Source organism: Anomaloglossus baeobatrachus, chromosome 1 (genome assembly GCF_048569485.1).
Source record: "Anomaloglossus baeobatrachus isolate aAnoBae1 chromosome 1, aAnoBae1.hap1, whole genome shotgun sequence".
NCBI lineage: Eukaryota > Metazoa > Chordata > Amphibia > Anura > Aromobatidae > Anomaloglossus > Anomaloglossus baeobatrachus.
Genome location: NC_134353.1, coordinates 528,688,941 through 528,713,744, shown reverse-complemented (window position 1 = coordinate 528,713,744; position 24,804 = coordinate 528,688,941). Strand labels below are relative to the sequence as shown.

Sequence of the window (24,804 nt, the reverse complement as noted above, 5' to 3'; positions counted from 1 at the left end):
TCCATAGGAAAAATGGAATACATTTGAGCAAAAGTTTAGTGACTTTTCAAAAATGTATACATTATTAATTTCAAACATCTGGGGAGGGAAAAAACATTTAGGCTATGTGTGCACGTTACAGATTGGGTGCAAAAATTTCTGCATGAAATCTGTACCTTCTGGCAGAAAAAGGCACCAAAAACGAATGTGTTTTTGTGCCATGCGTTTTTCTTAATAAAGTTAATGGGTGGAATGGCTGAAAAATGCAGGAAAAAAAGCACCAACAATTGGCATGCTGCAGATTATTTTCTGCACCAAATCTGCAAGTAAAAAATAAGCAATGTGTGCACAACAATTCAGAATTCTCATTGACTTTTCTGGCATAAAGATAAACGTGCAGATTTGTTCCACAATCTGCATCAAATCTGCATAAAAAAACACATTGTGCGCACAAGGTCTTACAATGGCTACCAGGAAAAAACAGGCAAACATACAAAATAGACTTCAAAAAAGGTGCAAATTATAAATGATTTTGTGCAAATCCAAAACAGACTTCAAACACTATAAACCAGTTAAAAAAGAAGGCACATTGCAATAATGATTTGGACCCTATATGAACAAAAGTGTTGGAACCTCTCAATCATTGAATTCAGTCCTTAGCCATTTAGCCTATTCTACCTCAAAAAACATTTGTGAAACAAAGGGACATTCTAAAATGCTCACTTTTCCTCCGATATACTCTATTATCAACTGTAAAATATATTGAAAGTTGAAGGGCCTGATTTATCAAAGCTTTCATGCCAGACTAAGCTTGAAAAGTCACAAAATTTGGGAACAAATCAGGAGTTATGCCTAAATTTTACAACATTTGGTGTTAGAATGCGTTTTTCCCAGCTCCAATAAAATGGGCAGAGCTGAGGCAGTGCGGGGGCGGGATGCCACAGCTATTCGTGAACTAGAAGAGCTGAGGTGTTCCGCCCTTGTCCTGCCTGAGCTCTGCCCACTGTGTTGGAGCTGGTATGAAAAAAAACCTCTTGTGAAAAAGCCAAAAGTCGCAAAATTTAGGTGTACTTGACTGGGGTGAGATTTGTAGTGTAGCGCACGGAGGTGCACAGCTAATCAGATGCTCAAAATTCATGAAGCACCTGTTCATGAATCAGGAGCATCTGACTACAGCACACCCCCTCAGCAAGACTGGTGTGAACTTTGGGCCCAAATGTTTATAGACCAAGAATTGGATGAAGTGATGTAGGAATGCTGCCACTGTACTCTGTAGTAGTGGAAATGTAGTCTGTGGAATGACAAATTAATCACACTTCTCCATCTGATAGTAGGATGTATTGGCAAATACAATAAAATGCTACTTATTGACTGCATTGTGACAACTGTGAAGATTAGCGAAGTGGGATAATGTTGAGGTGTTTTTTCATGAGTTGGACTAAGCCTTTTATTTCCAGTGAAAAGAAATCTTAAAGGGAACCTGCCATGTAAAAAAATTCTATTAACCTGCAGATATGGGGTAAAACTGCATCATAATAGCATTCTGAAAGTGCCTGGCATCAGTGAACTGAGTGCCCCACTAATGGGAGACATCGACTTTATTCTTCCCTGCAGCCTAGGTCTTTCAGTCATAGGGGTTGGCCAGCATGGCTTCAGTCAACTCTGTGTGGATAGCTGGAAGCACACCCCCAGGACGGATTTACAGCTGAATCAACATTAGAACTGGCTGTCAGTTAGTGTCGGAGGCGTCGTTACAGCCATCACTCACTGAAACCGCCACCCCTATGATTGAAAGCTCATTTCTGCCAGGAGGAATAAAGTTAATTTCCTTTCGGCAGTGGGTCTCTCAGTGCGGGTGCCAAGCAGCTTCAGAATGCTATTAACCTTCAGATTAGCCCCATATCTGCTGGTTAATAGCAGATATGGCGAATAATCCCATATCTGCAGGTCTTTTTTAAATGACAGGTTCACTTTAATTCATAAGCATACCAAGTCATTTTGGATAACTATATACTTCCAAGTTTGTGGGATCATTTTGGGGAAGCAAGTGCATGAAGCAAGGTCCAAAAAAGGCATGGTTGGTAACTTTGGTGTGGAAGGACTTGACAAGCTTACAAAAAGCCCTGACTGCAACCTCATCAAGCACTTTTGGGATCAACTAGAATATAGACTGTCTGGGAGCCAAGTTCTTTCATCTAACATCAATGTCTGACCTCACATTGTCTTCTGTATTAATAACTAAAAATTATCATACACACTTTAAACTCTTGTAGAAAGTATTCCCAGCACAGAAAAAAACTTTTTGGGAACTTTTGGCTTCCTGGGCATACATACAACAAATAGAGCTATAGTTTATTATTAGTTCTCCAGCATCAGCCCCTTGCTGCTGCCACCAGTCTTTGTTAATGTGGCTGTAGCGATGAAGGCAAGTTGACATCACATGAAGGCTGAAGCCAATTCCTTTTATGTGTATGGGTTTAGAATAGAATGTAAAAAAAAAAAAAAAGTATAAATAAACATTAGTAACCTTCTTGAGGGCTGAACCATTTTTGTAATTAAATACCATATTATATGCTTTATAAGGCTATGTTCACTCAGTGCATCTTTTCTAACCCCAAAGATGCAGAGTTCTTGGCCCCAAAAAATTCACCGCAGGCAAAAACGCATAAAAAACGCATGCATTTTTGCTGTGTTTTTACCGCATTTTGCACAATGCATTTTTTAAGTCAAATCTATTGAGTGGAAGGGTTCAAATGCTTGAAAAACGCAAAAATGAATTGACATGCTGCATCTTCAAAAACGCAGTCAAAATGCAGACAAAAAAGATGCATTGTGGACAGCAAAATAGAAATCTCAGACTTTGCTGGCGGAAGGAAATGCATGCATTTATGTGCATCTTTATGACCTCAAAAATGCAATAAAAGATGCATTGTGTGAAGATAGCCTTAGCAGCTCCTGATTACAAGATACACATGGGTTTTAAATGTGGAAAAGTTATAAAAAAAAATTGAAGCAAAAAATGTGCTAAAATATTTATGTTCAAGTGGTTGACCAGTAACCTTTTGTTATTGAGGAGAACTAATAGTTCCCAGCATCTCCTGCAGAATCTATGGCATGCAGGTAGTTATAGTTCACCACAGTAGTCACACAGTGCTTTTATTCACAGTACTCTTTTTATTTTTAGATTTTCTTAAAACTTAATGCTTGCCTCATAACTCCAGGTTATCTTTGTATGCCCTCACATTAATGATTTTTTTCCTGGTCCTGCCACCTTGCTAGACAGAAGTGGGCGATCTCGCGTCCAGAGCATGAGCTGTCGGGACATAATAAAGAGGCAGGGTCAGGTAGACGGCACAGTGTGCTGTGTTGCTCTGGCTGAGACCACCTACTTACTTCTGTCTAGCGCGGCAGCAATGATTGCAGCAGGTCAAGGCAAAAAAGCATTAATGTGAGGGCAACACTGATGCTGCCTGACGTGCTGGCAGCTGAAGACAAGTGTGAACCTGACAAACCACAGCTGCCAACACTCTGCTACTGCCTCCTATTAATCCAATTCTGAATATTCACTGCTCATCACACCCAGTATGAGTGTCGGGAGCAGTGAATATGAATTTTCTCTTAATAGTGGGCACATGTGATTGCCCAGCCACCAACACCCTGCTCCTGCCTAATGTGACTCACCCCACCATTGCCACCCCCCCACGGTGACCCAGGTATCATTTCATGCTACATTCAGACTATAAGATGCACCACCCATATTCCCCCCAGATTTTTTGGGGAAAGAGTATGTTTTAAAGTCCGTAAAATCCAATAAAACAATTATTATTTTATATATTTTCATTCTGACAATATTTTGTATATTCATTTTATAAGCGGGAGAAATATACACAAAAAATGATTCTACCCCAGTTATTTTATTTTTTTATACTGTCATACACTGGTTACCTTAAATAATATTCCAACTTTACTTTAAGAATACTATTCAAAATTTGCCAGGGACTTAAATATTTCTTAATATAAATATGCAAAACCAAAAAATATCTGAAGGGGTGGAAATGAGCTTCTTTTACAATTCTATTTTTTGATTACTATACATAGCGAACATACATTTTATAACAGAGAAGTGAAGTAAAGGAATGGGAGGATGAAACACTGCTCGGCTAATCAATTGATAAAGCAAATCACAGAGCAGCATTGCTTCCTAATTAGTTTTTATGATACTTAGCCACCTGGGTACCTGAAAGCAGCCATCAATTGGCATTGAGCCTATCCAAGGTAAATAACATCTGCCAGCATTCAGCGGAAAAAAAAAAAATTACCAGACCTAATATTGTTCATTGTGGCTTGCAGTTGTCTCATATGCAAAACCCCTGTACACCTGTATGGTTGACCATCTATGCTATTGAATTGTCTAGCCAATCAGGCCACTCTATCCCAGAGCAAAATTAGCCTCTAATGAGATAAATTCTGACATCCATAATCTTCCTGATATAACACACTACAGAGTTTATAAGAGTGCACTGCAGCATGGTGCAGATTTGGAGATTTTATGCATTTCATTTGAAGATCTTTAAATAAGGCTGGACTCAGACGAGCGTGAGAGCATCGGATGCAATATGCTAATGACTCCCGGCTCAGGCTCTGCTGCAAGCGTGAGCCGAGTGTCATGCGACTGTGACCCGATCCTGCAATCAGGTCACAGCTGTGAAGCTGAGGACGGGCGCTGCAGAGGAGAAGGAGGGGTTAATCCCCCCATCTCCTCCATTGCCAGCCTTTGCGTATATCGCACTGCACTGGGATAACATCCGAGTGCAGTCCGATGTATTTCGCATCCACTCTAGCAAAAAATCGCAGCATGCTGACGCTTTTCTTGCATCCAGAATCTGGATGCCAAAAAAGCTGACTAACTGCTCTCCCTCATTGACTAACATAGGTCTGAGTGCAATGCAAGATTTTCTCGCATTGCACTCGTCCGATTTTTACGCTCGTGTAAGCGTACCCTAAAGGCCACTTTACACACAGAGATAAATCTTTGGCAGATCTGTGGTTGCAGTGAAATCATGGACATATTGTTCCATTTGTACACAGCCACAAACCTGGCACTGATTGTCCACAATTTCACTGCAACCACAGATCTGCCGCAGATTTATCTCTGTGTGTAAAGCGGCCTTTAGAGTTATGATTATACTTCACTGACCATGAACCCTTCTATTACAAATATTTTACTAATGTTCCCGTTCGCGTGTTCCATTTTATTCTCCCTCTCACCCAATAGCCACATTTTTTTTAATCTCTATGATATCATAGCCATACGATGGCTTGTTTTGTTGAGGGGGAAGTTGACATTTTACCATACCATAATTTTTACTGAAAAATAGGAAAAAAATCGAAATGGGGTAAAATGATGTAAACAAAAAAAAAACAATGAGGTAATTCTGTCAAAGGGAAAGTGTTGGTTATGTGTATGATATATGCATGTACAATTAGGGTTGAGTAGGCAAATATATCCCACCACAACACTACACACATTACAGACAGAATGATCTATTTCAAGTGTTTATTTCTGTTAATGTTCATGATTATGGCTTACAGCCAATGAAAACCCAAAAGTCATTATCTCAGAAAATTAGAATATTATATAAGACCAACTAAAAAAATGATTTTAAACTATAAATATTGGCCTACTGAAAAGTATATACAGTAAATGCCTCAATACTTGGTTGGGGCAATTTTTTCATGAATTACTGCATCAATGTGGCGTGGCATGGAGGCGATCAGCCTGTGGCACTGCTGAAGTGTTATGGAAGCCCAGGTTGCTTTGATAGCAGCCTTCAGCTCGTCTGCATTGTTGGGTCTGGTGTCTCTCATCTTCCTCTTGACAATACCCCATAGATTCTCTATTAGGTTTAGGTCAGGTGAGTTTGCTGGCCAATCAAGCTAAGTGATACTGTGGTTATTAATCTAGGTATTGGTACTTTTGGCAGGGTGGACAGGTGCCACGTCCTGCTGGAAAATGAAATTTCCATCTCCAAAAAGCTTGTCGGCATGAAGTGCTCTAAAATCTCCTGGTAGACGGCTGTGCTGACTTTGGTCTTGATAAAACATAGTGGACCTACACCAGTAGATGATAAGACTCCCCACACCATTACTGATAGTGGAAACGTCACACTAGACCTCAACCAACTTGGATTGTGTGCCTTTCCACTCTTCCTCCAGACTCTGGGGGCTTGATTTCCAAATGAAATGCAAAATTTACTTTCATCTGAAAACAACACCCTGGACCACTGAGCAACAGTCCAGTTCTTTTTGTCCTTGGCCCAGGTAAGACACTTCTGGCGTTGTCTATTGGTCATGAGTGGCTTGACACAAGGAATGTGACAGTTGTAGCCCATGTCCTGGATATTTCAATTTGACGCATAAGCATAGCAGCAGTTGCGTTGACTTTCTAGACATCAAAATTTCAGTCGGTTCTGAATGGATTATACAGACTGACGTTCATAGAAAGGATACATCTGTCAACGCACTGCTGCATGCTTCTTCCGCTCATACCCCCTCCACCATCCGAGCCGTACCGACTGGTCAGTTCCTACGGATGAAGCGAATTTGCTCGTCAGACTCCTCTTTTGAACATCAGTCTGCCGATCTCTGTCGCCGTTTCCAGGATCGTGGCTACAGCAATCGGGCTATCAAAAGGGGCTACCTTCGTGCTAGAAACACCCCTAGACCTCAGTTGTTCTCTTATAAGTCCAAGAAGGGTCCTTCGGAGCCCGAACTGCACTTTATTGGCACCTTTAATCACGAGTGGAGTACTGTGAGAGGGATTCTGAACAAGCATTGGCCGATACTCTTATCGGATCCAGTGTTGTCGGATTTCCTTTCGCAGACTCCACTTGTCACAGCACGTCGTGCAAAAAACTTGAGAGACATCTTGGTGGCAAGCCACTACGTCCCCCCTATTCGTAATCGATTCAGTACTAAGGGCCCAACGGTGGGCTGCTACAAGTGTGGCCACTGTTTGGTGTGTAGAAACATAGTCCGCAGTACGACATTTCATTCTTCCGACGGGGCTCAGACTTTCCAAATTAGGAAGTTTATAACATACAATTCCATACATGTGGTGTACTTTGCCGTATGCCCATGTTCCCTGATCTATGTGGGGCTCACCTCCCGTGAGCTCCGCATCAGGGTCAGGGAACATGTCCGTGATATCGAGGCAGCCAAGTCAATTACTGATAACATGCTACACAAACTCTGCCCCGGAATTTCAAGGCCCACCACGGTTGTGATTCTGCATTGCTGGAGGTGCGGGGCATTGACATGATTAACAGCGGGTCTAGAGGTGGTAATCTTAAAAAGCTATTAGCCCAATGTGAGGCACGTTGGATTCACCGCCTCGACACGTTGGTCCCAAAGGGACTTAATGAAACATTAAGCTTCGCCCCGTTCCTCTGATAAATATATTTCTGCATCACCGGTTGGGTTTTATGTCCATCATCGGGTTTGTGTGTTTTTATTTCTATTTTTGTTTTTATACCTTTTTTATTGTTGTGCTTTCCCTTTCTCTTTTCCATTATATGCCATGTTCAGTTGTCTTTTATCACAGTGGTAAAAAACTTTATGTATCCATCTTCTGTGCCCAGCTTTGTAATCTATATACCTTTTATGTATATTTCCAGCATCTTGTCCGTCTGGACTGTTGCCCCTTCCCTTCTTTTGAGATTGGATCCTCATCTCCGGATTCACTGTACTAAAGACAACACTCAAGCTAATAAGAATTCCGGATTTGACTTTCATATTTGTGATATGTTTGCATTACCTCTATGTTTTGTAATTCGTATTGTCAAAAAACCTCTTTATAGTGCAGTGATTAGCAGTCCTGCCTTTGTTTACATTTTCCACATCCACTTACCTCTGCACGCGCAGCGCGCCTGTGTCCTACTGTTGTTGACGCGCCCGCCGTCGCTATGGTGGTTGCGCTCTCGCAGGAGCGGGATGACAAGTCCCCGCTCCTGCGCGTGCGCATTTCCGCCCAATGGCTGGCCTGCCTTCACCATGACGCCGCTGACGCGTGTGCGCGTCACCTGAGGAGGTGACGGATGCGGAAATTAGCAGGCGCAGCACACTTAAAAACCCTTGGACATAACGAGCATGGTCGCTGCCTTCTCCCTCCCTGAGGAAGCTGAATTTGGGCACTCCATCCCAAACAGGCGAAACATACGTTGGTGGGGTATGGGGGAGTCTCTTTTGCACATACTCAGGACTATGCACTGGCCACTTTAAGATGCACTGGCCACTTTATTTTGCCTCAACAATCTTGTTCTTATGATTTGTCTATTTTGTGATCTGACCTGATCTTGCCTACTCTTCGGGGATGCTGGGACGGGCTTGTTTATATGTAGTTATATTATTGCACTTGCACTTTATATATACTGCCCTTGATAATCTGCCCAGACACTACCCCCCGTGTACTATGTTCATGTAATTGGCCATTTCCTAATACCTTTGTCTGGCAATCCTGTTTATGTGCCTCACATCCCTTTGCGTTTTTATTTCTTCCTGTTTTGCTGGTTGCACTTTAAAATTATAATAATAAAATCAAACCAATTTTGTCGGCATTTATGACTCTTGTTCTCTTACTTTTATATGTTTAATTGAGTCTGTGCAATGGTTTTATTGACCAATTTGGGCTAATTCATGCCCAGCATGATTATTTATACTACTGTTTGGGGATCCCTATATTTACCATGTCCTGGATATGTCTGTGTGTGGTGGCTCTTGAAGCACTAACTCCACCAGCAGACCACTTGTTGTGAATCGCCCCCAAATTTTTGAATGGCCTTTTCTTAACAATCCTATCAAGACTGCGGTTATCCTGGTTGCTTGTGCACCTTTCTCTACCACACATTTTATATATATATATATATATATATATATATATATATATATATATATACACACATACATGGGTCTTGCATAAGGACCTTTGTCTGTCTGTGTGTGCCCCTGGTCTGTCCTATTAGTACACGAGGGCAAGTACCTTCTAGTTGCGCTTCTGATTAGGACGTCAGGGAATATACTTTTTTGTCATATGCTTATTTTCCATCAATGTATTTGGAAACTAGCTAGAATATTCAGTGTTAATGAACACAGAAGAAATGGTCCACAGAGAAAAGTGTTCTTATTTTATCAACTTAGTTCTAAATATAGCGAGTTGTGTTGGAAACTTTTTGGGAACACTGAAATCTCATGTGTAAAATACCTTTAGGCTGGAATCACAAATACAGTTTTATGGAAGTATTCATGGCAGTATTTCTTGCAGTTTTTAGAGCAAGTCAGTAGTGGTTATAAAAGAGTAATAAGTTGATTTTTTTTTATAGATTTACTTGTGTTTGGTTCCACTCATGGTTTTGACTCAGAAAATTATATAAAAAAAGTTGTCACCAAGAAACCATGTGTGATTCTAGCCGTAGTACTCTTGACGCTCACATTTTTTGGTGTTATAAACAAGTCTAGTGGCATTATTTATTTAGTGGCATTTTGTCCATGCCTTTTTTCCTGGCATTCTTAGGCTACCTTCCCACGATGAGCTTTAAGGCCCTGTGCGCACTTGCCGGTTTTTGCCGTGGATTTCCTGCGGTTTTGCTGCATGTTTCACTGCAGAAAATGTTCATAACATTTCTGCAGTGAATCACCAGTAAAACCTATGGGAAAAAAAAATGCTATGCGCACTATGCGGATTTTGACAGCTGCATGTTTTTCTGCGGGATTCCCGCAGCAAAAACAATTGCATGTCACTTCTTTTCCGCACGTCGCTGCGGGATTTCACTCCAATGACTGCCATGTAATCGTGAAATCCCACAGGGAATAACGCAGGCAGCAAAATCTGTGCGGTTCATTGCGTTTTCCTGCATTATTCCCTCCGGTATTTCGCGGTTTACCTGCGGTAATGTACATCGCTGCCCTGCGGTTTGCAGGAAAGTGATGTCATTATGAAAGGAAGAGGAAGCGGAGCAGAGAGTAAACACACACACATCACAGACATAGAATACACACAGATCACAGATACAGACATATAGAATACACATACAAATCAAACGGACATATAGAAAAAAACCCACGTGGGCTTCGCCGTATCTTTATCGTCCAGCCGAAGTAAGCACACAGCGGCGGCCCGGTATTCTCAGGCTGGGGAGGGCGAGGGCAGGGTTAATGCCCCCCCCCCGCAGCCAAGAATATCAGCCCGCAGCTGCCCCGGGACTGTCGCATCCATTATGCGGCAGTACCGGAGTGTCCCCAGCTCTTCCTGTTGCCGTGATGCGGTGGCAGACAGGGTAATAAGGAGTTAATGGCGGCGGATCGCCGCCACTAAGTCCAGGCTTGATCATGGCAGCGTTTATGAGACAGCTGACATGATCAACCCGTAAGTAAAGTGAAAAAACACACCGAAAATCCTTTATTTTCAATAAAACACAAATAAGCCACCTCGTTCACTATTTTATTAACCCCCCCGAAACACACAGCTCCGGCGTAATCCACGTCCTCCGATGCTTGCATCTAGCCGCGACTGACACACAGCGCTGAATGAATGCAGCCTCACAGCGAGACAGCAGAGGTAACCACAGGGCATTTCCCACGGCCAGTAATGTGAACACACTACCGCTCGGGAGAAATGCAGCGATCTGTCCTCTATCTATCCCTCTATCTATCCCTCTATCTAGTCTTCTATCTATTTGTCTATTTATCTATCTATCTACTATCTATCTCAGAAGGAAATGATTTTTTTTTTCAATGTGCTTTATTGCATTGAATGCAATAAAACAAATGTATCAACCCGCACGCGGCAAAACCGCGGCAATACCGCAAACAATACCGCGGTAAAACCGCAGCAAACCGCATGCGGTTTTCGGGTGCGGTTTGCCGCGTTTTTTTACCGCGGGTGCGGTAATCTTTCAGAACATGCGGAATTTTCTTAAGAAAATTCCGTTTTCCAGTACGCACAGGGCCTTAGTGAGTTTTTGATGTTCCAGAATTTCACTGTACAAAGTTTCACGGTACAAAGTGCCACTTTTGTACCTATTATGAAAATTACTTTACTTGCATTTTTTCATTGCATTTTTGAGTGCGTTATCTTAACCCCTTCACGACCATGGACGGATATATCCGTCATGGATCGTGTCCCGGTAAGCCCCGCCCCCTGCCGCGGGCAGGCGGCGTGGATCGGCACACATATCAGCTGTTTTCAACAGCTGACATGTGTGCCTACATGTTCCGAGTGGAATCGCATTCCACCCGGAACATTAACCCCTTAGATCTCGCTGCCAAAGTCTGGCAGCGAGATCTATATGCGCGCGGCCATCTTTTTTACTTACCGCCGCCCCCTCCGGACGTCACGTGAGTGATCACGTGACGTTCGGTGGTTGCCATCGTAGCATAGGGTCATGTGATGACGCCTGGTGCTACGAAGTTTCACTTTCATTCTTCCTCGGCACGGAGCAGAGGAAGAAAGAAAGTGACTATTTCTGCTGTTTACAGCGGTATAGCTGTAATCAGCAGATAGCGATCAGCAATCGGATTGCTGATCGCTATAGCCCCCTAGGGGGACTAGTAAAATAAAATAAAAAAAGTAAAAAAAAAGTTTTAAAAAATTAAAGAAAAAAAAAAAACCTAAAAGTTCAAATCACCCCCCTTTCCCCCCATTGAAAATTAAAGGGTTAAAAAATAAATAAATATACACATATTTGGTATCGCCGCGTTCAGAAATGCCCGATCTATCAAAATATAAAATCAATTAATCTGATTGGTAAACGGCGTAGTGGCAAAAAAATTCCAAACGCCAAAATTACGTTTTTTGGTCACCGCAAGTTTTACGCAAAATGTAATAACAGGCGATCAAAACGTAGCATCTGCGCAAAAATGCTACCATTAGAAACATCAGCTCGAGACGCAAAAAATAAGCCGTCATTGAGCCATAGATCCCAAAAAATAAGAACGCTACATGTTTCGGAAAATGGCGCAAAACGTGCGCCACTTTTATTGGACAAACTTGTGAATTTTTTTTAACCCCTTAGATACAAATAAACCTATACATGTTTGGTGTCTGCAAACTCGCACCGACCTCAGGTATCATACCCACACATCAGTTTTACCATATAGTGAACACCGTGAATAAAACATCCCAAAAACTATTGTACCATCACACTTTTTTTGCAATTTTTCCACACTTGGAATTTTTTTGCTGCTTTCCAGTACACCATATGGTAAAACTTATGGTTTCATTTAAAAGTACAACTTGTCCCGCAAAAAACAAGCCCTTATATGGCAAGATTGACGGAAAAATAAAAAAGTTACGGCTCTCGGAAGAAGGGGAGCAAAAAACAAAAACGCAAAAACGGAAAGTGCCCCGGGGCTGAAGGGGTTAAAATGTGTTTTAAAATGTATTTTTATTGCGTTTTTGATGGTGCAGTATTTGTCTCTTTTTGGTATGTCATGATTTAAATAAAGCCGCTTTGTTTTTGATACTTGCTGGCTTTGGCAAAACTTTATTGATACAATGGATACAGAAAGTATTCAGACACCTTTACATTTTTCACTTTTTGTTTCATTGCAGCCATTTGGTAAATTCAAAAAAGTTCATTTTTTTCTCATTAATGTACACTCCTGACAGAGATAAAATGGAAATCTAGAAGTTTTTGCAAATTTATTAAACAAGAAAAACTGAAATATCACATGGTCATAAGTATTCAGACCCTTTGCTCAGACACTCATATTTAAGTCACATGCTGTCCATTTCCTTGTGAACCTTCTTGAGATGGTTCTACTCCTTCATTGGCGTCCAGATGTGTTTAATTAAACTGATAGGACTTGATTTGGAAAGGCGCACACCTGTCTATATAAAACCTCACAGCTCACAGTGCATGTCAGACCAAATGAGAATCATGAGGTCAAAGGAACTGCCCAAGGAGCTCAGAGACAATTGTGGCAAGGCACAGATCTGGCCAAGGTTATAAAAGATTTTTTGCAGTACTCAAGGCTTCTAAGAGCACAGTGGCCTCCATAATCCTTAAATGGAAGAAGTTTGGGACCACCAGAACTCTTCCGAGACCTGACCATCCAGCCAAACTGAGCAATCATGGGAGAAGAGCCTTGGTGAGAGAGGTAAAAAAGAAACCCAAGATCACTGTGGCTGAGCTCCAGAGATGCAGCAGGGAGATGGGAGAAAGTTGCACTGCAGCCCTCCACCATTCGGGCCTTTATGGCAGAGTGGCCTCTCCTCAGTGCAAGACATATAAAAGCCAGCATAGAGTTTGGAAAAAAAACACATGAAGGTCTCCCAGACTATGAGGTATAAGAAATAAGATTATCTGGTCTGATGAGACGAAGATAGAACTTTTTGGTGATAATTCTAAGCAGTATGTGTGGAAAAAAACAGGCACTGCTCATCACCTGCCCAATACAATCCCAACAGTGAAACATGGTGGTGGCAGCATCATGCTATGGGGGTGTTTTTCAGCTGCAGGGACAGGAAAACTGGTTGCAATTGAAGTAAAGATGAATGCGGCCAAGTACAGAGATATCCTGGAAGAAAACCTCTTCTAGAGTGCTCTAGACCTCAGACTTGGCCAAAGGTTCACCTTCCAACAAGACAATGACCCTAAGTACACAGCTACAATAACAAAGGAGTGGCTTCAGAACAACACTGTGACCATTCTGTGACCATTCTTGTTAGCCCATCCAGAGCTCTGATTTAAACCCATTGAGCATCTCTGGAGAAATCTGAAAATGGCTGTCCACCAACGTTCCAACCTGACAGAATTGGAGAGGATCTGCAAGGAAGAATTGCAGAGGATCCCCAAATCCAGGTGTGAAAAACTTGTTGCATCATTCCCAAGAAGACTCATGGCTGTACTAGCTCAAAAAGGTGCTTCTACTCAATACTGAGCAAAGGGTCTGAATACTTATGACCATGTGATATTTCAGTTTTTCTTGTTTAATAAATTTGCAAAAGTTTCTACATTTCTGTTTTTCTCTGTTAAGATGAGGTGCAGAGTGTACATTAATGAGGAAAAAAAATAACTTTTTTGAATTTATAAAATGGCTGCAATGAGTGAAAAATGTAAGGGGTCTGAATACTTTCCGTACTCACTGTATATTTAGTAGAGATGAGCGGTGTTCGAATCGAACTGCTGTTCGCCAATCTCAAATTCGACTTGTTTTAGGCGATGTTCGAGTTGTTCGACGAACGCAAACAATTAGCTTTAAGTTTGACAGTTCGAGGTTATGTTCGATTACGGTTCGATCACCAAAAGCGTAACTGGCTTTTCACAGTAATACTGTCATTCAATGTTAATACAGTGGAACCTTGGTTAACGAGAACAATCCGTTCTGGGACTGTGCTTGTTAACCAAGTTACTCGTTCAGCAAAGCAAGATTTCCCATAGGAAATCATTGCAATGCAGACAATTTGTTCCACAACTTGCTAAATGTCCCATCCTGGTCCCCTATTGTGCCATTCCACACATGCACAAACACACACAAACACGTACAAACACACACAAGCATACACAAACGTACACGCACACACACATATTGTGCTCACCTTACTTTCCGTTCCATCGCCGGCCTCCTGTGACTTGCAGTTCGCCGGTACAGGATGTGTAGAGGGTAACCATGCGACTGATGCCCCGGAGCTTCTGCTGCCAGCACGCTGACGTTAAAGGCAGGAGCGGCTTGCCTCTGATTGGCCAGCGCGCTGCCTTTGAGTAGCGTCTGACAAAGGAAATCCCTCCCTTGTCGCGATGGTTACCCGATACAAGTAGTTCCCTGCTACAGGATGTGTATCGGGTAACCATCGCGACAAGGGAGGAACTTCCACTGTCAGACGCTACTCAAAGGCAGCGCATTAGCCAATCAGGCAAGCGGCTCCTGCCTTTGACATCAGCGTGCTGGCAGTGGAAGCTCCGGCATCGGTCGCGATGGTTACCCGATACACATCCTGTAGCAGTGAACTACGTGTATCGGGTAATCATCGCAACGAGGGAGAAGCTTCCTCTGTCAGACGCTACTAAAAGGCAGTGCGCTGGCTAATCAGAGGCAAGTGGCTCCTGCCTTTGATGTCAGCGCGCTAGCAGCGGAAGCTCCGGGGCATGGGTCGCATGGTTACCCGATACACATCTTTTACCGGCGAACTGCAAGTTCCAGGAGGCCGGTGATGGAACGGAAGGTAAGGTGAGCATAATATGTGTGTGTGCGTTCGTGTTTGTGCATGTTTGTATGTGTTTGTGTTTGCCTGCCATTGTTTTCAATGGTGTTCAAAGGTGTTTGAAAGTGTTTGACGAACGTTCGACAAACACACCTGTCGTTCGACGAACGAACCCGAACACTTGGGTGGTGGCTGATCACTAATATTTAGGTGTGAATTACACATGTCTAATATGCTTTTTTTGCCAGATTGTTTGCATTTTGCATCTAATGCAAGTCTATGGGGAAAATCTGTACATAAAACTCAGTGCCCCCACAAGAGAAAAAAGGTCAGTTTACGCTGAGTAAAAAAAAAGCATAGTGGTTAGGAGATTTCTCCCATCCATTTTGCTCGACTTGTAAGACGCACACTTTTGACACACTAAAAATACAGAGCACTAAAAACTTAAAGAGAGCTCATTATGGGAACATAGGCTTAAAGTCCTATTTTTTTTAAAAAAAATAAAAGGCAAAAAAAAAAATCACGATTTCCAGAATATGTTGTGTTTTAGAAAAAAAAACAGAGCACGTACATAAATAGAGTAGCTGAAAACAACTATGAAGAACAAATGGATGCAACAGCGTAAAAAAAGTAGCTGAAAACAACTATGAATAACAAATGGATATGCAAGAAAAAAATCACCACTGAACAGGTGATAAATGCTAATTTAGTAAGCGTTTCACCACTGGACCCACATAGATCAATAGAATAAGGAAAACTAGTCCCTCTAACTGCAAGACTGCAACTAAAGGGTGTTTAAATGGTGAAGTGGTCAATAATATGTGCTGCAGCTCTATTTAAGAGCAATCTGCCAGCAGGTTTCTGCTACTTCATCTCACAGTAACATAACGAAGGCAAGGACATTCTGAATCCAATGGTGAAGCCATTCTGAAACAATCATAGAATTTAGATTCAGGAACACAGCAGTGCTGTCCCCACCCACAGCAGGCTCTAAAGAGAGATTATGCATTGCAAATGTATGTAAAGCGCTGTGGAATTAATAGCGCTATATAAATGAATAAAATTATTATTATTATTATTATTATTGACTGTGAGGTGTCAATCACAGCATCGGCGTGCCATAGTGCCCTTCATGTGAGTTTCTAGTCTTGTAATGATAATCACAGTTCAATAAACCCTTAAGTTTATGAAAACAATTGCACACACAATGATAAGAGAACCACAGCTTGTTTTTTAACACTTACAGCAAGCTGTCCTCGCATTACATTGCAAAAACCTGCTGACAGATTCCCTTTAAGTCTATGACTTGAAAACTGAAAAAGCCAAGAACGACATTAGTCACATTAGCCATCATCTATAGTTGAGTGTTTTTGGCAGGAAGACACTTTTAAATCATTGATTTTCCCAGGAGCTCCAAGAGCATTAGCAGTTATTGACTATTTATATTTATAACCATTTCCTAATCAGCAAAGGTCCATTATCATCCTTCTTATTTCATTACATTTACTGCATAATCTTCAGTTTCATTTTTGTCTGGTGGCTGACTAAAGCCACTCCCCTCAGCCTAAGGTGAGAGACTAAAGGTCCCCATACACATTAAAGTCAGCTGACAGGTAGATATCGGTAGGATTGCACAAAAGTCTGTTTATGGTAGCATCGTGACTCCTCAAAAACGATGTTAGGCTATGTGCGCACATTGCGTCCTGACCAGTGCGGAAAAGAACGCATCCTCTGGCAGATGTGACGCTGCGTGTTGACAAAAAGAATGCATCCAAAACGCATGTATTTTGGATGCATTTTGCATGCATTTTATATGAGTTTTTGTCAGTGCAGTCCCCCGGCAATTCAGCTCTGCTACATGTCCGCTGACAGCAGACACAGACAGAGCCGGGCGATGAGAATGAACTCGGATGAACTGCACCCGACTTCATTGTCATCCCGCGGCTCTGTCTCTGTGTGCTGTCATGAACTCTCATGAACCTCCGAGGTCAGTACCAGGACACAGGAGTCCACAGCATACCGTGGAGCTCCCCATCCTGAGAATACCAGCCTTCAGTCGTGTGGCTTTACCCTGGCTGGTATCCAAATTGTGGGGGACTGCACGTCGTTTTTTTTTAATTATCTATTTTTTTAACTGCTTGATATAAACACGCCCACCGGCAACTGTGATTGGTTGCAGTGAGACAGCTGTCACGCAGCGTGGAGGAGTGTCTGACTGCAACCAATCAGAGGCGCCGGTGGGCGGAGGAAGCAGGGAATACGTGATGGATTAATGAGCGGCCGGCATTTTCAAAAGACGAGAAGCCACCACAGTGTGAACGCCGTGCAGCGCAGTGCTGGTGATCGTGGATCGGTGAGTATGAGAGAGGGGGTGAGAGGGAGAGACCGACATGGACATAGAGAGAGATAGAGACAGAGACAGAGAGAGAGAGAGAGACCAACTGACAGACCGACCGACAGAGAGAGACCGAAAGACCTGCGTTTATTATGTCAAAAACACATGCAGATCGCTAGTAAAAAGTGAGTGAAACGCAATCTTTCTTGAAAAATATGCGTTTAGAAATTTCTCATTGACTTCAATGTTATTAAAATGCTGCCAAAATGGCAAAAACAATTGACATGCTGCTTCTTCAAACGCAGGGATTTTGACAAATTTTCCGCAACTAAAATGCAGCATTTGTAAATGCATTGTGCGCACAAGAAAGCCCTATTTTCCATAGATTTTGCCTGGAAATCAAAACGCATGCAATTTTGCATTAAAACGCTGCAGCTCAAAACGCTGCTGGAACGCATGAAAAAAAGCAAAGTGCGCACATAGCCTTAGAAGGAAAATATTATCTAAGCTGTTGAATGTCCAATGGCAGATGCTTTTGTTGTCTAGGAGATAAGGTACACATACTGACATATAATATGCTCATCTGAATGAGCCTTTAGTAAAGAAGGGGTTTGTCATAAGTGAAAACCAGTACACAATTAAACCTGTCAGCAGGTTTTTGCTACCTCATCATAGCAGCATAATGTAGGAATGAGACCCTTATTACAATGATGTATCCGTTAGTTAACTGGGTGCAGCAATTGTCACATAAACAGAGTTCTTTTATATAGCAGAGCTCGGAAAGCTACGTCCACCCACACCACAGCTTTCTGTGTACATTTTCTATTGAAAGTGAACTGCTTATCAGAGAAGGGGGTGTGATCAGTCCAGCAGGCAAATGAGCTGTAGTCCAAGCAGTGATAATCTCCTGGTGACAAACCAATCAATTTAAGTAAACAACAACACACAGCCTGATATTGTGACACATTATTGAAATCTTTGTCTCAGTCCCTATCACCAGGGATATATCAATGTTCGCTAATTCAATAGCAATATATTAATACTGTATGGCATTTTCACAATAATAATAATAATAATAATTTTATTCATTTATATAGCGCTATTAATTCCACAGCGCTTTACATACATTGGCAACACTATCCCCATTGGGGCTCACAATCTAAAGTCCCTATCTGTATGTCTTTGGAGTGTGGGAGGAAACCGGAGTACCCGGAGGAAACCCACGCAAACACAGGGAGAACATACAAACTCCTTGCAGATAGTGTCCTTGGTGGGATTTGAACCCAGGACCCCAGTGCTGCAAGGCTGCAGTGCTAACCACTGAGCCACCGTGCTGCCCACATGCAAGAATATTATCATCATATAATGTTTGTAGTAAAGATATCAAAATCAATGTTTACTCAAATACACACAAGGTCAATTCCACAGAATCATACCATAATTAAATATATATATATATATATATATATATATATATATATATATATATATATATATATATATATATATTTATATATATACATATTAGTACTGACCAAAAGTTTGGACAGTAGATTCACATTGAAGGCATCAAACCTATTAATTAAAATATGTAGAATGACATACTTAAAAAAGTGTGAAACAACTGAAAACATGTCTTATATTCTAGGTTCTTCACAGTAGCCACCTTTTGCTTTGATTACTGCTTTGCACACTCTTGGCATTCTCTTGATGAGCTTCAAGAAGTAGTCACCGGAAATGGTCTTCCAACAGTCTTGAAGGAGTTCCCAGAGATGCTTAGCTCTTGTTGGCCCTTTTGCCTTCACTATGCGGTCCAGCTCATCCCACACCATCTCGATTGGGTTCAGGTCTGGTGACTGTGGAGACCAGGTCATCTGGCGTAGCACCCCATCATTCTCCTTCTTAGTCAAATAGCCATTACACAGCCTGGAGGTGTGTTTGGGGTCATTGTCCTGTTGAAAAATAAATGATGGTCCAACTAAACGCAATCCGGATGGAATAGCATGCCGCTACAAGATGCTGTGGTAGCCATGCTGGTTCTGTATGCCTTCAATTTTGAATAAATCCCCAACAGTGTCACCAGCAAAGCACCCCCCCACCATCACACCTCCTCCTCCATGCTTCACGGTGGGAACCAGCCATGTAGAGTCCATCCGTTCACCTTTTCTACAAAGACACGGTTGGATCCAAAGATCTCAAATTTGGACTCATCAGACCAAAGCACAGATTTCCACTGGTCTAATGACCATTCCTTGTGTTCTTTAGCCCAAACAAGTCTCTTCTGCTTGTTGTCTGTCCTTAGCAGTGGTTTCCTAGCAGCTATTTTACCATGAAGGCCTGCTGCACAAAGTCTCCTCTTAACAGGTGTTCTAGAGGTGAGAAGGTGTGTCCAAACTTTTGGTCTGTACTGTGTATATATGTGTGTGTATATATATATATATATATATATATATATTTATATATATATATATAAACTATTGTATGATTCTGTGGATTTGACCTTGGGTGTATTTGAGTATACATTGATTTTGATATCTCTACTACAAACATTATATGATGACAATATCCTTGTATTGTGAAAATGCCATACAGTATTAAAATATTGCTATTGAATTAGCGAACATTGATAATATAGTGGTGTTACTGAGGTGGCATCTTTGTTGGAACCCCTGCTGATTTGTATTGTAAAAATATTTTTTTAAAAATAATATATTAAATAAAATTTTGTTTTATGAGAATGGTTTTCTATCTTCTCTGATCTTGATCGGATATATGGTATATGTTAAATTGATGCTATATACCTATAATTTGGGTGCCAATTTGGAGAACATTTGTAGTTTATCTCCATTTAACAGGTCACAATTGCAGTGACATAGTGCCAGAGCGGACCATAGTGGGCTGATACAGGGAGAAGACAGTGGTTGGTTAGTGTTACTACGCTAATTACACTCCTATACATGATACTTAGCACATGTGAAAATTAAAAAAAAAATCACTAGAGCAGTCCTATAACACCTTACCAACATAAAATATGAGAATCTCAGGAAAAAAGGAGTCTTTAAATTTTGCCAAGAGTAGACGTAGTGTCCTAATAAGCAACACCATAATATTATAATAATAATTTATTTAATTTTTGCTCCAGAATATAAATAATTAGACAAAATAGGGATAGGCTATAGTGCAAAAGCGGAAAAAAAAACACGTGCCCCCGGAATAAAAGGACCAGTAAATATGATGTATAGATTCAGTAATGGGATACAGTGGGAACTAACATTAAATGGTGCTGAACAATTGTGACTAACAGGATTATATCATTATGATTGTAGCTCACTACCATCCACAAATAATCACACATAAGTGCAACCAATATCACTCACCCATAAATTAGCAGCTCAATAACTGTCTGGTACCGGGGTTACACGTGGGGATTGACGTCAACATAAGACATGATAGTTATTGCTCCCAATTAAAGAATAAAAACAATTGAAAAACAAAAATGCCAGAATTACCTTTTTCAGTGCACATGCTTCCAAATATTAATTAAAAAAAAAAACAATCAAATGGCATCAGTAATAATGATAGACCCAATTTGGCTCTATTGAATATAAAAGTTTTGGATCTCGGAAAATTATGACACAAACAACATTTTTTTTAGCAAAAGTTCTGATTTTTTAACCACTAAAATAGAAACAAGTCAGTAACACATTATACAGAAACCAAGTTGGTAACATAGTGATTGGGTTATGCATGACTAAAGGCTGGCTAGCGGCACATTGGAGCCATTCCAAATGTCCAGCATGGTAACCCACATTCTCTTTTTAGGCTCCTCGACTCATGTACAATTAGATTATGCAGTTATATATTTGCTGTATAACTCTTTCATAACAGATTCTGTTGAGTGCCATCATCCTAGACCCAAGTTACATGCATATTTGAACACTTGTGTACTGCTGGAATATATCGGGGTTTTTTTTTACCTGCAAAATTACAATGTTCAGGTCTGACGATAAAGGCCCCGTCACACACAGATAAATCTTTGGCAGATCTGTGGTTGCAGTGAAATCATGGACATATTGTTCCATTTGTACACAGCCACAAACCTGGCACCGATTGTCCACAATTTCACTGCAACCACAGATCTGCCGCAGATTTATCTCTGTGTGTGACAGGGCCTTAAGACAACATTCAAACATATATTTTTGTGATGTCCATTTTTTTTCACAGATAGCACACTGTCACATAAAGTTTAATTCACAAATATATATACCGTATTTTTGGGGTCCGTCTTATAATGCCAATGTCCGTCTAACAAATCATATAGGGTATATGTCCCTCAAAGCCCCCATCCTAAAATTAGCCCCCTTAATCTGGATATGGCCCCCTTATATTGAATATAGCCCCCCAGTGATGCCACACCTGTGGCTGGCACACGGCCCCTATTGCTGCCCATGGCCCCCTGTGCTGGCACACGGCCCCTATTGCTGCCCATAGCCCCCTGTGGCCGGCATACGGCCCCTATTGCTGCCCATGGCCCCCTGTGGATGGCACACGTCCCCCTGTGTTTGATATGGCCCCCATGCTGCTGCCCATAGTAAAATAAACTCTTTCCTTACCTTCTCTAGCGCTGTCCTCCCTCGTGTCTCCCTCCATGCTGCTCAACTCCTGCACTTCCTGGTTCTCAGTGCCGGTCATGTGATCGGCACAGCAGAGTGACATGATCTCTGCGTGCCTGATCACAGCGGCAGGAGGGAGACACCGGGAGACATGCTGGAGGAGGTAAAGAGTTTATTTTACTATGGGCAGCAGAATGGGGGCCATATCTAACACAGGGAGGCATGTGCCATCAAAGGGGGGCGCAGGCACATATAATATGCGCCACTCCCCTAGCCAGTCACCGCGGTGCGGTTTCAGCACCATGGTGATGGACATCGGCAGTGCATATTATATGAGCGGGAGCAGGAGATCTCCCGCTGCAGCCTTCACCAGCTCACCAGCCTCTACCAGCCTCCCTCAGCCTCCAGCACCACTCAAGAGCTGCCCCCACCTCCCCTGCACCCTGCAGTATATAATCCGTATATTCGGATTATAAGACGCACCCCCTACTTTCCCCCCAAAATTTGGGGAAACAAAAGTGCGTCTTATAAAGCGAAAAATACAGTACCTGGATTAAAAAAATATCTTTATGCCTGACCCGTAAGACTTAGAGGATGTTCTATTTTTATTCATTTTGCAGATCAGTCTCAGGCATTAAAGTCTATGGGAATCTGTTAAGTGCAGATGAAAAATGGAAGACGTCTTGTACATTTTAACTTGTCCACTGCTAAGTCAATGAATAAGACAGAAGTTCAGTTTTCCTTCTTCAGGTTTCAAAACTGTGTGAGAGAGTAAAGCTGGGTTCACACTAAGCGACAGCGACAACGACGTCGCTGTTACGTCACCATTTTCGGTGACGTAACAGCGACCTTGTAAGTCGCTGTTATGATCGCTGCTTAGCTGTCAAACACAGCAGAAGCAGCGATCATAACGTCGCTGTGCTACATGTGCAGAGAGCAGGGAGCCGCGCTTAGCGCTGGCTCCTTGCTCTCCTAGGTACAGTACACATCGGGTTAATTAACCCGATGTGTGCTGCAGCTACATGTCACAGTGCAGAGAGCAGGGAGCCGCGCGCACTGCTTAGCGCTGGCTCCTTGCTCTCCTTGCTACAGTATACATCGGGTTAATTACCCGATGCGTACTGCAGCCACATGTGCACAGAGCAGGAGCCGGCGCTGGAAGCAAGAGCGGAGGCTGGTAACGAAGGTAAATATCGGGTAACCAGGGAAAGGTCTTCCCTTGGTTACCCGATGTTTACGCTGGTTACAGCTTACCGCAGCTGCCAGTGCCGGCTCCTGCTCGCTTCATTTCGTCGCTCTCTCGCTGTCACACACAGCGATGTGTGTGTCACAGCGGGAGAGTGACGACCAAAAAATGAAGCTGGACATTCAGCAACGACCGGTGACCTCACAGCAGGGGCCAGGTCGTTGCTGGATGTCACACACAGTGACAGCGACGGGACGTCGCTGCAACGTCACAGAAAATGGTGACGTAGCAGCGACGTCGTTGTCGTTGTCGCTGTGTGTGACACCAGCTTAACAGTAGACAGAGATGTGTGAATGTAGCCTAATTAACAGCCTCTGAGTGAAAAGCTGTCATTAGTACACCAAACAATGACATCAGACAATCAGGGCTCAATGATGATGATGGCACTTGAACTAGGAATCTGTTAAGGTCTGTTACACACAACGAGATCGCTAACGAGATCGTTGCTGCGTCACCGTTTCTCTGGCGCAGTAAAGATCTTGCCAGCGATCTCGTTATGTGTGACACCTACCAGCGATCAGGCCCCTGCTGTGAGATCGCTAGTCGTTGCCAAAGGGTCCGGACCATTTTCTTCAAAGGTGATGTCCTGCTGGGCAGGACACATCGCTGTGTTTGACACCTAACAATGACCTCCTATACAGGTCGCTCATCATTATACAAGTCGCTCATCGTTACTGCATCGTTGGTAAGGTCTAACTGTGTGACATCTCAACAGCGACCTCCCAGTGACTTACCAGTGATCCTTATCAGGTCACATCGTTTTTGGGATCGCTGGTAAGTTGTTAAATGTGACGGGGGCTTTAGCTACAGTCAGATTTAACTTGTTAGTGACAAAGATAAATTTGACATGAATTTCCAAGCCCCATTTTAAGGTTGACATATATTGTTTGTTTTTTCATGAAAATATCGAAAATGTAAGAACAATTTAGAAATGTTTGTGCAATTTCTAAACTTTGAATGTTAATACACTTATATATAGGGACAAGTAAAAAAGTATTTTTCCAGCTCACCTGCTCAAGGTTGACCGTGAAACTCTGGACCGTGCACGGAGGAAAAGTTGGCAAGGCTTGAACAATAAATCCAGAAAAATTCCAGCAATCCAGTCCAAAAGAGTTTTCTTAAAAAATATTTTGGACTGGATTGCTGGAATTTTTCTGGATTTATTGTTCAAGCCTTATATTTAGGGGTTCGCTCACACTAGTGTATGCAAGAAACAAAGCTAGTGTACTCGGACCCATGTTATTCAATGAGGCAGTGCAGATCTGCGTATTTTTTTTCAGGCGTAGTTGGGATGAAAGTCAATAGGAAAAAAATAGACATCACACAGACCACAGATGCATCACAGATGCACTGGAGAGGGAGGGTTGGCCGAGCTAAGAAGCTACCAAAACAGAGAGTTACCTATCTTCCATACTTGCGTAAATATGACCAA

The 24,804-nt window shown here is 42.2% G+C and overlaps 1 protein-coding gene across 6 annotated transcripts in view; it reads right to left on the bottom strand.

Moving 5' to 3' along the window:
• The window catches only part of SLC24A2 (solute carrier family 24 member 2), a 344,055-nt gene that overhangs the window by 210,460 nt on the left and 108,791 nt on the right, over window positions 1-24,804 (bottom strand). The window lies entirely within an intron of this gene.